This window comes from Nelumbo nucifera, chromosome 2, assembly GCF_055504915.1.
Source record: "Nelumbo nucifera cultivar China Antique chromosome 2, China Antique-T2T, whole genome shotgun sequence".
Taxonomy (NCBI): domain Eukaryota; kingdom Viridiplantae; phylum Streptophyta; class Magnoliopsida; order Proteales; family Nelumbonaceae; genus Nelumbo; species Nelumbo nucifera.
Genome location: NC_142650.1, coordinates 22,239,712 through 22,253,592, shown reverse-complemented (window position 1 = coordinate 22,253,592; position 13,881 = coordinate 22,239,712). Strand labels below are relative to the sequence as shown.

Genomic DNA, 13,881 nt, shown 5'->3' with positions numbered 1-13,881 from the left:
ATCTAGTACCCGAACTTTCATTTTGCAACAATCTAGTACCTACCATTAATGGACCATCGGTTATGTATATCACATGACCTCGTGTCCATTTTAAGACTTTTGAAAATGTCAAATTTACCCTTAGACATTATTCATCATCTTCTTTCTCAAGAAAATGAAATAGAGGCAAAGCTCTCTGTACGCAGTTGAGGGATGGCTCGGATGTACTACCAGTACCACCCTCCTTTCAACTGCGACGACGACATAAACAACCACCACCAGCTCCCCGGTCACCCTCACAACGGTACCACCAATGGCAACAGCGGGAAGCGAGTGAGTCGCTAACTATCGACAGTATCCCAGACTCCTAGTTTGAAACCAAGAAAAGAGAAGCAACGAATATTCGTAGAATGGATCAATTGAGTGGAGCCGTGGAGGTAGAAAAAAAAAAGTAAAAACAGTCAACACCTGATCTAAGTGCGTTCTTCTTGCAATACTAGACGACCGTAGGATTCGAAGAAGATTTGTATTGGTTTGAGCTTTTGCTAATCGCTATTTGCTAGCTTTATTTTGGTTTGGACTTCGGACTTCCAGAGTTGAGCTTGGCCGCTTTTAGCTGGCCCTGAGTCCCCTGACGCTGCCGAGTCCCGAGTCTATATATTTGTTACAACTCACTTACTCTTGAGAGTTGAGCTTGAGACTCTTATGGCTTATCTCATAGGAATAGGATAATGGACAATACCAACAGCTATGTAGTTGGATGGTTCTGTTAGAAAACCATTTTTTATAGACCTGGTTTTTCAGCACAACACACTGCCAGACATAAAAACGGTTCTTAACTGGACTTTAGCTACTTTCCACTCTTCATAACCTAAAAAAAAAATATTGGAATTTTGTCAGCAATTCTCCTCTGTTTGGGAGCTGCCATCTTGACGGTCCAAGCATGCCACTGAACCACTTAGGCTCGGTGTTCCATTTTGAGGAATACATGGCCACAAAGGCTGAAAGGGTTAACAAGGCTCTGGAGGAGGTTGTTCCTCTGAGACATCCAATCAAGATACATTAGGCCATGAGGTATTCATTGCTGGCTGGTCGGAAGCACATCTGCCCCATCCTGGCATCACATCCTGTGAGTTAGTGGGAGGGGATGGATCTCTAGCTCTTCCCGTGGCGTGTGCAATTGAGATGATTCATACCATGTCACTCATACACGATTACCTCCCTTGCATGGACAACAATGATTTGAGATGAGGCAAGCTCACCAACCATAAGGCTTTTGGGGAAGCCATAGTTGTTCTGGACAGGGATGCACTGCTTTCCCTGGCCTTTGAGCATTAGGGGTGTTCACGGGTCGGGTTGGGTCGGTTTGAGTCATTTTTTTCAACCAACCCGACCTAGTCGATTTGCTCATTGACTAAACCAAAACCGACTAACCCTGAAGCAAAACCGATCCAAACATGAAGGGTCGGTTTATCGTTTTAGTCGGTTTATCGTTTTAGTCGGTTTTTATATATATATATTAAACTAAAATATCTATATCTAAATATCTATTTATATTTAAGATTATTTTTTTTAGTTTTTATGAAAAACCAAAATATATATTTAAATCAATTAATTTTTTATGCAAAACTGATTTTTTTGTCAATATATATTTAAATTGATACAAAACTGAATTAAATATTGTACCATTGTATTATATTTGTATTGGTTTTATGTCTTTAGTTTTTATCATAAATAACCAATTTTTTTTAAAGTTCAAACAAAACACAAATAAAATATATCAACATTTAACATATAGGGTAGGGACTAATTAATAATTACTTAAAAATATAGGATCGGTTCGTTTCGATTTGGCTTTGGTTTTCATACATGAAAACTAAAACTGATACGAGTTTTCGGTTTATTTTTTTCATACAAACTGAAATTGACCAACTTGGGTTGGGTCAGGCTGGTTTGGTCGATTTGACATTTAACGTGAACCCTATTGATCATGTCATGGCTAAGACCACCGATGTGCCGCCGAATCTTGTCGTCCGAGTAGTGGCTGAGCTGGGTGCCGCAGTTGGGTCTGACGGACTTGTGGTAGGCCAAATTGTTGGCATGACTTGTGAGGGACATCAAGTAGTGGGTCTAAAGGAATTGGAGTACATTCATGTCCACAAGACTACAAAGCTGCTTGAAGCTTCGGCTGTCTATGGAATGATCATGGGCAGAGGAAGCATAACCAAGGTGGAGGGGGTGAGAACGAAGGTATGCTAGGTGCATTGGTTTGTTGTTTCAGGTGGTGGATGATATTCTAGACATTACAAAGGTATGCCAAATATTTTCATTTATCATCTAAAGTCTCAGTCGTCCACTATTAACAGCTTATACAGTTGGGACAGCGGTAGCCATGGCAATATTCTTAAACTAGCAAATTAGAGGGACAGAGATGAGGAAAGAACGAGGAGAGACAAGACAATGAATAAGCGGCACTATTGGTCTGGTTTTACTGAATAATTGATAAAGAAAATTAGATGACATTTGAAAGACATTTTTATCTTTTTGCATGCCACTTAACGGCTGATTAACACTGGCAAAATAAAAATTTGGGTAATTGACACTTTCCTTAAAAGAAAGATAAATGTTTGCTTTATGCCACCTATGCTATAGTACCATTCCTCTTGTATTGTGTCAGATTTCCCCACTATGGTACAAAAAGAAACAAACTCATGAGGTGTGAAAATCCAAAAAGCAAAACAGAGAAATGTGGATCTCGTGCACTTTTATTTGTGATAAGTATCTTCAACCCGCAATTTAGCCCCTTATCCAATTATATGCACAAAACATTGATTCGATTTAGAACTTTTTTTTTTCTTTTCTTAACTTGTTCTTGCTTTTACAGGGTGCTCTGAAAATTATTACATGAGCAAAAAATTTAACATTAATTTTTAATTGGGCCCTTACAATTCTCTAAGAGGACTGTCCTATACTTTGAATAATATGCAAAGGATGCACAGTTAATGGATTTCATTCATATACAAGATCATCTGGACAAGAAATCTACTAATTGAGCTTTGGGTGGATTAATACAAATTGATGACAGAGATGTATTGTCATATCCTCATATGACACTGTGAAGCAATAAATGTGGAATCGACATTTCGACCGTAAGCATTAATGATCAGTCTCATACCCTCATCTCATTCTAAAAAGATTAATACTCACTTTTGACAGTTGTCAAAATATTTATTTTAATGTGTTGATTTTGATGTACCTATTAGATCCGGTTTCAGTTGTATGTGGATTTATATTTATCATCTATCCACATTGTTTCAGGTAAAAGCATCAGTGGTACCAAAAAAAACCATCAATAACACAGGTGGTGAGGTAGTAAACCAACATTAGTTTTGATGAATCAGTCTGTTGGGCAGGTCAATGTCTGGTGGAGCGAAAAATGGTTGTAGCAAAGGGAGGTGCATACTTGATGGTTGTGTTATGGGCTGTTTATACACACTTCGATAGCTGACGTGAGATGTTATTATTGGTTAAACAGCATCTAACACAGCCATCAAATGTAGCTAATCCACACTTGGTGCTACCACTGGCAGCACTGCAAGAGAGGACCAATATTACGACTCTCTACTATTCTTTTGGCATTCTAAGGAACTAGTAGGGTTAGTGGTAGGGTCAAAACAGGTCCGTCCGCGCGTGGAGAGCTTATCTATTGACAGATTCGAACCGTGGCCCACCTCATTAGGTTATGTTTGGTTGCAGCTTAATAAAAATTTTATTTGCATTAGTACTGCAAATGCATGGGAGTACAAATGAAAAGAATTCAAAATTTCGTTTAACTTTGTTTTGGGTGGGTGGGGGGTTTAGTTTATTTTACTTAATTTTTAATGTAATGAAATGAAATAATTAAAGCAAAATTTGAAATAAAAATAAATCATAATCTGCACCAATCTCAGGACATATCCTTTCTTCATTTATTTAAGCATTGGAGAATTCACCTCAAGGACATGTCTCAGGACTCTTCTTTTATATATCTACAGAAGTAGCTCAGTTCAATCGCTCAACTTGATTCATTCTTAATGCTGCACGATCTGGGCACTCTTAGTTGGCTGTGACTTGGCTTCTGACTAGAACGATCGACACCTGAAAGGAAGGAGAAGATGAAGGGTTCTCGGGGAGTTATCCCGATGGGAACACTTCGATGGCTAAATTAGAACTGGAGAAAATCTCAAAGAAAGAGTAGAGAGTCAAAGTGCTGAAAGTGTTTAAGCTTCAATACATTTTCCCCGTGAGAGTTAGAGTTCTTTTATGTTGGGGCTTGGTCATACCTGGCATAACCGCCACCGCCCTAGTCGTTACTGCCAGGGTAGGTGTGGCAGGCGCAAGTTGCTACTACAGGCTGCCATCGCCAGGTACGGACTCGACAAGCGTGTCATGCTTTCCGGAGACGGCAAACAGAACGCCGCCTGGCAGGCGGAACGCCACCTGGCAAGGGGTCAGAGCCCTGCCACCGGGTCCGGCAGGTACAGATGTCAGACAGGCCTCCCCACAGCCTACCGAGCTACTGTACGCCGGACTACCTGGGGCAGGTTTGTCTCGGTACCGAGGTGCCTACGCTGGAGGCGGTGCTACTCTGAGGTGCTTCTCCCTCGGGACACTTAGCCAAAAACCGGGTGCTCCCATCTTAGGAAAGGAGAGCTCAGAGCCCCTTAGGGGGAGCTCGGGACCTCCCACACTTGGTGGGAGTCGAGGTTGGCCAGGTGTTAGTCCCCGACGAGTTGCTTAACCCGCCAAGTGGCCAACGTTGGACTCGACGTGTCTCTCCCGTCAAGTTGCGGTCGTGCTGTCAGGCTGAATTGTTCATTGGACTCGACGTGTCCCCATGCTACGAGGTCGGGCCAAATCATCCTCCATCAATTCTCTTTCATCTTTATTGTTGGTTAAATTTTGAAAGCATTAAATATGAATAGTCCAATGGATCTAGAAAGGATTAGATGAACTTGCATGAATCATGATAGTTGTTTTAAGAATTGTGGGATCAATTATTATATCTAATTGCATTCAATCTCTCACTTGCATTCATAGCTGATGTGGAGCGTAACGATAAAAGATGTTCACACTATTGGCACAATCTTTATAGCCTTGCATTAGGAATATTTCCATGCTTGTATGTTCTTTTTCATGGGGAGATATTCTCAATGCAAAACAATAAAAGATTGTAGAATGGTGTGAGCACTAAAGCCGATTTTCAACCAATTGTGGCCATCAATGCTTAGAGTTTCAAGTGGTGTAGATTTAGCCAATATAAACCAGTATGTTGTATTATTCAACATAGCGATTGGTCTCACAGCTCGTAAAACAGCCATTAAGGTGATGTTTGGCATCAATGATGATTTTTCCTTGCTGATTATCTAGAAATCACATCAGTGATTTTTTGAAAGAAACATAAAAAAAATATTGGTTGGTATCATTTATGCCATATAAGCTGTTTTTTGAGAAATTGACTTTGAGTCTGTTTGGTACTGATTTTCAATGGCCGATTATTTTTGTATTAGAGTTATTATTCAATGCCATGTTAGATGCCATGTCATCCTCAAAAAATCAAAATCAGTTAAAAAAAAAATCACCATAAAAGGTGATCTCCGAAAAGTATTGATTTCAATAATCGATTTTTGACTGATTTCCCATAAATCAGTATAATTGGCCAATCAAATAAGAAAAAAAATCACTGATTCTTGAAATTTCACGTGGATCTTTTGTGACACCTATTTCTGAAAAATCTTCATCCATGCCAAACACTCACCTAACTGACTAGTGACAATACAAGGCCTCTGATCCATTTCAAATCTGTGGAGATCATATGGTCGTACAAATATGATGTATCATCAACGTATTGTATCCACAAAACGGTATAGATTAATAAGACCATGTGTTACACACTTACACAGAGACAAGTCAAGATCTTTCGACAGCCACAGAATACCAAAAGATGTATCGAGCTTTTTGTAGCTTGGCTTCATTTCCAGAGATAAAATCAAGATTGTATGATAAGTAGGTATCATAGTTTATCATGGGTAGACATGTTTATAGGCCGGGTAGTTCGATGTGTAGGTCCGATCTAACGTATTCTAGATTGGGTTTGGCCAAAGTTTTAAGTTCGTACGTTTGGGTTTGGATTCTGGTTCGATTCGATTAATTTTTGGGTTGGGCTCAAATTATTCAAATAAGTCTAAGTCGAGTCCAAATCTAATCTAATAATATTATATATAATAAAAAATATATTGTATTAGTAGGATTTCTGTGATGGATGGGAAAACTCAATATCCAGTTTGATGATAAAATATAATAAAATGATATATTAAGTGTCACCTACATGGTAAAGAAAAATAACACTCAATTTTTTAAAAACCAACCTGGAGGCTAAATCATTTTTGCCTTCAACCGTATGGAGAGTTCATGCCGCCTCCAAACTGCAAAATTTGAGCTCAGCTAATGAATAGACAACTAGACATCACTATTTTCCTTGATTTGACCCTTTCTTAGCTAATCAAATATCACTTTATCACTTTGAAAAGTTTGGTTACCAAGATACTTTTTGCAAAGAAACTGATAAAACAATCAAACAAAAACCTAATAGAAAGTGAGTTTAGTTTGGCAATTGGCAACAAATAAAGTCCAAAATAAAAGAGGAAATAAAGACAAGCTGACAATTCTCAATCTCTTCTCATACATCATATTCTCATATCCTCTCTGCTTTCCAATTCTCAACTTGATTCAAGTTTCAACGAGAAGAAGGCTTGTTCGGGTATCTCAAGCTAGCAATTTGGGAGAGTTGGAGGCTTCAACCGTTGAAATTCCAAACTGACAATCCGGGTAAATGCAATTAAATTAATTTTTATTTTTTATAATTAAAAGAAGTGGTTGGCACCTCCTCTCGCACTCAACACCAATTCCCCAATGTAGCCAATGTCGGCGATGCTGATGTTCAGTCGCAATATGATAGTGTTAACATCGAGATGGATGTTGCTGATATTACCAATGTTCCTACCCCTAGTACTGCTACTAGAGGTAGGGGAAAGAAAAATGAGAACACTAAGTTGATTAGCCCGGTTTGGACAATATTTAAAATAGAGGAGGTTAAGGGGAAGGGAAAGAGAGTCATTTGTCAAAAATGGAGGAGTGACTTTAGCTATAATAGTAGTGGTGGTACTGGCCACTTAGATAGACACTTCAAACGCCATTTGATGAAAAAAGAACAAGGGAAAGAAACATCACAAGCACAAATAGGAAGTGAAATTTTTGGTATTTTTAAATATTCTCAAGAAAAAATGAGGCAAGAATTAGCAAAATATATTGTGCATGCTGAACATCCATTTTTATTAGCTAAAGATACTAAACTTGAAAATTTTTAAGTAGATCTATAAATCCACAATTTAAAAAAGTTTGTAGAAATACTATTAGAACATATGCTTATTTTTTTCATATAAATAAAATTAATTTCTATGTTATCAAATCTTAATTCTAAAATTGCAATTACTTTTGATATTTGGACATCTAGATTTAACATAAGTTATATTTGCGTTATCGGCCATTTTATTGATGAAAAATAGCTTTTACATAAAATAATTTTAAGTTTTACTAGACTTGAATGGCCACATACTAGCCCAATTATTGCTTAAATACTTTACATATTTATGGAATTGAAAATAAAATTTTTTCTATTAGTTTTGATAATGTTATCTAGTAATAATGATTCAACAATAAATATTTTAAAATCTCAATTAAAACCATTTTTAGATGGTAAATTATTCCATATTATATGTGTATGCTACATTTTAAATTTATGTATTCACGATTATTTAAATATTATTTTTCATCATATTTCTAAAATTAGAAATTGTATAATATATATTAAAAGTTTTGGAGCAAGAAAACAAGAATTTAAATATTTATGTCAAAGTTATGGTTTAAAATATAAAGATTTTGTATTAGATGTTCAATATAGATGGAATTCTACCTATTCTATGTTAGAAAGTTGTATTACTTACAAACAAATTCTTAGTAATTTTTATTATGCAAAAATGCCACACGATCCTATGCTTGAGGAAGATTGGGAAATGGAAATTTGTATAAAAGATTTTTTACAATTTTTTTATGATGCAACTAATGAATTTTCAGGTGTTTATTACTTAACTAATTGTCTTTTAGTTAATCAATTATTTATAGTTAGTAAATGTTTTGCAAAATATAGGAAAAATCCACAATTTTAAAGTATTATTGAAATAATGGAAAATAAATTTAAAAAATATTTGGAGAAAATTTCTCCCCTTTATTGCTTAACTGTAATATTAGATCCTAGGATTAGGAAAGAAGGTTTATAAAATTACTTGAATCATATTGTGAAAATATGAATATTGAAGTTGGAAATAAAATAGAAGAAGTTAATAATTTATTATTTGAAATGTATAATTTATATGAATCTCAAGTGGGTGTGCATAAGAAATCTTGTATAGGTGCAAGTTCCATTTTCAAAAGTGGAGACAAAATTCAGTATCTACTACATTTATAAAAGGCATAAATCTACTGTCAGTTCATCAGCAAGTTCATTTACTGAACTTAATTTTTATTTACAAGCAAGTGTTTCTACTTTAATTGATTCCTGTGACAACGAGGGATGTGATAATTTTGATGTTTTAGCCTGGTAGAAAGGACATGAAAAAAACTATTCAGTCATTGCCACTATGACACATGATATACTAATCCCTTCGATGTCTATACTTTCATCAGAGTGTTGTTTTAGTGCAAGTACTAGGGTGCTGGACGATAAGAGAAGCTATATGAATGATGAAAGTCTGGAGATATGCATCTACCTTAAAGATTGGTTGGATGCTAAAGATAGATTACAAGACGAAGGAGGGCATGGCATTACACCTGATATTTCACCTGAAGCAGATGATGACAATCAAGGAGATAATTAGATGGAGATGCAGGTGGAGGTGGAACTTGAAGAAAAACGGAGTCAATATTTTTTATTCTTTTGTATACTCAATACTTCATTATTTCAATTATTGTATTTTTTTCAATTTTTAAAATTAGTGTATTTTTTTTTCAATTTTATTTATATTAGTTCTTATTTTTTCAACAATGTAATTTTTTATTTTTAATTTATAATTGTATTATATTTTTTATATTTTATTCCATTTTCTTTATTTCATTCATCCATTGTTCAAATTCAAGAAATAAAATTTCTATTTTTTCAATTTGTTGTCCATTTTGCATTTTCTTAAGTATTTAAGTATTTTTAATTTCTTTGTTATATTTTTTATTTTTCCAACTTGTTCCCAAAGCTCAAAGGATTACTATTACTGAATTAAGGAAAGTGAAGTATTTTAGCAAAAAATAAATAAAACAATCAAAATGTCAAAAAAAAAAAGTTTGGCCTAGTTCGGCCTAGGCCCAATGCCTGGCCAGTAGCCCAGCCTGACATAGGCTAGGCCCACTACACGGCTTGCAACCCACCTGGGCCAAGCCTGTGGCACGATCCAACCCAACATAAGCCCAGCATGGCCCAAGCCTACACAGGCTCGAGCCATGGGCCATGCTGGGCCGACCCCCCGAAGTATCATAGGGGAGGGAAGCACGACTTGGTTTGGCTCGTGGACCAATACAGCCTGGCCCACACTTTGCACGGGCTGCATGCGAGTTGTGCCGTGCCAGCTTGGCACGACCTGATTTACACCTCTAATCATAATGCTCTACACCAGTCATAAATTCATGAGACCCATAACTATTCAATGTCTTATATCACTTAGCATTTGTGTGAGTTCAAATCTTTCCTTCACAGAATGCGCCCCAAAAAACGTCCCACAGCACATCCCAAACGTGTGTTGGGAACATCTCCCAATGACAAGTATGGGAGATGTTCTCAATGCACATTGAGATATGCATGTGGGGCATTTTTGGGGCACATTCTTAGGGGTGGTCACGAGCCATTCGAGCTTGGCTCGGCTCAGTTTAAACCGAGCTTTGAGCTGAGTTTGAGCCTGATACATAGGCTCGTTTGCTAATCTAGCCGAGCTCGAGCCCGGTGAAGCTTGACTCGTGAGCCTAATATAATAAACAAATAATTTATTATTACATATATACATACATACATACATATACATATACATATAAATATATAATAAATAATTTTTATTATATATATATATATATATATAATATTTTTTATTTTTTATGTTTATAGTAAATAATTTTTGTAATTCTTAATTTTTTGTATATAAAATAAAAAAATATTTTTATATATTTAATTTTTAGTTTTTAGAAAAAACTTAGCTTACAGTCGATCTCAAACTTGAAAGCTTTGAATCGAGCCAAACTCGATCTTAAATCTCTAGCTGGAATGAGCTCAAACTCAAAACTAAAATAGTTTCAATTAGCCAAACTCGATTACCAAAATATTCTGCTCGGCTCAACTCGAATCCACCCCTAGGCATTCAGTGGGCAGATGTAAACATCATTTGTGTCTGACATAGGACGTTATCATTGATTAAACAGTCGTCACATTCAGCTAATCCGAGTTATAAAAAAATTGAAAAAATCCTAAATAAATACTGCTTGATTTGACCCTCTTGAATACTTAATTCCTTCGTTCTTTAGTCTTAAAACCATGTGGAAAGCAACTAAAAAGCATTGGTTACTCTTTTCTTACTAAACTTGGTAATTAACATCGGTCATCACAGAAACACTGGAGAACACAAACTTGGTTGGAAAAGCAAACCCTCTACTCTGGAGAAGGCAAATTCCTTGAAGGAGACTCTGACCCTGAAACTTCCGTTTAACTTTGGGAAATTAATTAATATATCTCCATTTACATCGATCAGACAAATTAAGTTGAAGTTATTATTATTATTATTGGTTTTTTGCTAACCAAGCAATCAGTTGGGAGATGAAAAAGAGTGTAGAATTTATGTGGCTATAATCCATCATTCAACCGGAGAATACGAGAATTGCAACTTAAGCTTCTGTCTGTCTTTGGCCATTTTCTTGCAGCTAGAATATGGTGGGATTGATGTGAAGACAAACCAGACAGCCACTTAAATCAATTGACCCTAATCTCTGGTTAACGTACTGAGTGCAACAATAATCTAATCTTATCACCAACGTGTGATTATTTGATTGATTGCTCTTTCTTCTTACTCACAAAAGGAGAGGTGCCATGCATGCTGTCACCATGTCAGATCCCAGACCATTTGCATTAATTCTCTGTAAATTATATATTAAATAGACCAAGACACCAACTTGGTCTACTTATTTTGTTGTTTAGTCAAGTATCGTTTCTTGTTAATTTGCTGCTTTCTTTTCTTTGTGTTGGGTTTGTTTAGATGTCTCGAGCCTTTGTGTACGTTTCCTGTAATCTTAGTAGACCAAGTTGATGGCTTCGTGGAATAATATTCAACCACTTGTTTCATTGGATTAATTATATAATTTAAAAGTTGGGATTCGAAATTAAAATCCTCTCCTTAGACCTAGTTTCCTAATTCCTCTTCATTTCCACGCAAATATAATAGACAGTACATATATATCTATACTTTATACAAAAACATCATAGATTTGTTTGGTTTTGGTGCAAGTTATAAAAGTTAAATTAAAGGATGCTTAATATTTAGGGTTTGTTTGTTTTTCTGCCAGAATTGGAATCGGAATCAGAATCAGAATCTGAATTTGAATCTGAACGAGTCATTCCCAAAGGAGGGGCAGAAAATGGGAATGAAATTAGAATCAGGAGGAATGAGATTTCATTTCCAAAGAAGGGGCATGGATCAAATGGGAGAATACCATTCCCGCAAGAATGAGAATGGGATTCCAATTCCACCCAACCAAATAGTTGAAATTGGATCTGATTGCAAACCCAAATCCCGTTAACGAAACAGTGCCTTATATCTTTATCATTTTGTTTTTGGTTGCACACATGCATGTATAACAGGTGCACTTGTACTAGTAATAATAACATAATCTTCACTCAATATATAATTTCTTTTGTATTAGTAAAATGAAAGCTCGGTTTGAAAGTAATACAAATATAAACATGTAGAGTGCAAAACTTTGTATTTTGTATATATTTATATTTTCCAAACCGAGCCAAAAGGATAAACTAAATGGACTAACAGGTAACCCTCTCCCAACCCTGGTGAAGGTAAGATCCGATCTCAAATTTCGACACCGCAACCAATTAGAGACTTTACCAACAAATTAGCAAACATATAGCTTCTACATATTTACTATTTAGGATAGCTCGAATACATTTACAACTAATCTATATTTTTGTAGTTTATAGTATTATAGTGCCAATAAGAAAGTAGCAGTAGAGAAGCTTCTCTTAGTAAGTTTTTGGGGACAGAATAGGATGCAAATGGGCCATATTACAGTGAGCCTGTTGTCTCGTGGGTTTGACCTTGCCTCCCATTCTGAAAGAATGCCAATTCATCGTCTCAATTATTGGGTCATTGACAACTAAATACGGGTCGGGATTTGGTGCGATAAAATCACACACGGCACGGGTTGGGTAATCTGTCACGAGTGAAAATGATATGAATTATGGGTTTCGGATTGGCCCCATGTGTACAGAATATTGACATGTTCATTCGTATAATTTGTCTAGCCTATTGTATAGCCAAAAGATGCAGGGGTGGCAATTTTTCCTGTTCCCGACGGGTAGTCGGGCTCCTCGATGGGATGGGGGTATCTTGGCAGGGTTGGGGTCGGGGATGGGGCTACCCTTGAATCCCCGATTAAGGATGGGAACAAGAACAGGGAATGCAATTCCCACCCCGATCGGGGATGGGAACGAGGATGAGGACAAAGGTGAAGACGAGGACGGGGAATGCAATCTTGCTAGACCAAATCGAATTCTTTTTTTTTAGGCGATCCAAATCGAATTCGTATCGAATATCAATCCATTTGCAGCCCTACCAACTTCTTGGACTTGGAACTCAGACACCCATTTGCTTTTATCTATCCCACGTCCCATCCCAATTCTTCATAATCAAATTTTATTTATGTAGAATTGATTTGAGCTTTTTATTATTGCCAGTTTGATTTTGATTTAATTGCCCACCAACTACATTCAATTCTTGGCTCTAGGTTTTCAACAAAATCTACAATTTAATAGTTGCATCATAGAGCAAAATAGTGAACCAATGATAAAGTGAGGCTCTCTTTTTTTTTAAGATTTATTTTCTCTGGGTATCATTTATTCATGATTTTCACAAAAAAAATTATTTTCTTTAGGTATCACTTGCCCGTCCTGGGTATGGGTAAGTGATACCCATCTCCTAAGTGGGTAATTAATTTTTTACTTGGGAGAAAAGTTTTCAGTATCTGAATGAGACAAAATTGTCCTTCTTAATAATGGCTTGAATAAATAATTTCTCAAAAAACAAACGAAGCGTTAATGTAATTAGAAAATATTCTTATAAAATGTGAAACAGTGAAAAAATAATAAAAAAATTATATATATACAGGATTCTTAGTCTCCTTATTTATAAAGCTATGCTAATTAAATCTTAAATCTAACATAAACCCCATCTCATATTATTTCAATAATTTATGTTTAAATACAAAAATAAGAAAAAGTTTACTTATACTTCCTCCTTGATAAGAGGTTGGATCAGCTCCCAACTGCCTTAGCAGCCATGCATTGAGAACAAACTCCCTTGTTCTTCTTGGCGAAGACTATATCTTATCTCTCTTGACAAAGGTTAGCTTTTGGAATCATCTTCCCCAAAACTCAAATGGAATAATGATTAATTAAGTACAATAAAACTAAAAATAATAAATATAAAAAAGAACAAAATATTATGATAATGTAAAAAGCTAAAAATAGAAAAACAAAATAAAAAATTACTT

The 13,881-nt window shown here is 35.9% G+C and overlaps 1 pseudogene; it reads left to right on the top strand.

The window, feature by feature from the left end:
• The first annotated feature begins 922 nt into the window (after window positions 1-922).
• LOC104595435 (heterodimeric geranylgeranyl pyrophosphate synthase large subunit 1, chloroplastic pseudogene) lies at window positions 923-2,887 on the top strand (annotated as a pseudogene).
• Window positions 2,888-13,881: the final 10,994 nt, after the last annotated feature.